We start from the raw sequence: 527 nt of genomic DNA, 5'->3' as shown, positions 1-527 counted from the left end.
ACAACATGGAACTTTTTGTTTAACTGTATATGAAAGAAAACCTGGAAATTGTTAACATTTCTGATGAGGCATTTATCTTCCTAAGAGCTTCATTTTATACACACTGTTCAGTCAGATTTCAGATAGTTTGCCTAGAGCACAAAATCACAAAAACTGACATTCTTGACAAAACATGTAAGTCTTCCTTCCTTAAGATAAAGAAAAATAACGTGCTTTCAGAATCCTCTTGTAACAACCAGCATCTACAAAGTCCTTTCAGACTTTGTAATTGGAGCATTTAATTTTTCTCCAATCAGTCAAAGAAGGATTAATACCCTAAATACAAAAATACATGAGGGATTTCATATGCTGTTTTATCTCTGCATTCATTAATTCCCTTTGGTCCAGAGTTTCATCAGAATTAGGTCATCTTCACTTTGATATGAATACGCTGAAAATAAGTACTGGAAAAAGCTTGTAATGCCAGTGGTTCTCAAGCATTTTATTGGGCATGAAATTTGGAGAGTTTCTTCTAATTGCAGATTGCC

Source organism: Enhydra lutris, unplaced genomic scaffold (assembly GCF_002288905.1).
Source record: "Enhydra lutris kenyoni isolate GAN:26980312 unplaced genomic scaffold, ASM228890v2 scaffoldscaffold155, whole genome shotgun sequence".
Lineage (NCBI taxonomy): Eukaryota > Metazoa > Chordata > Mammalia > Carnivora > Mustelidae > Enhydra > Enhydra lutris.
The sequence above is the reverse complement of the archived record's forward strand: the minus strand, read 5'-3'. Positions refer to the sequence as shown.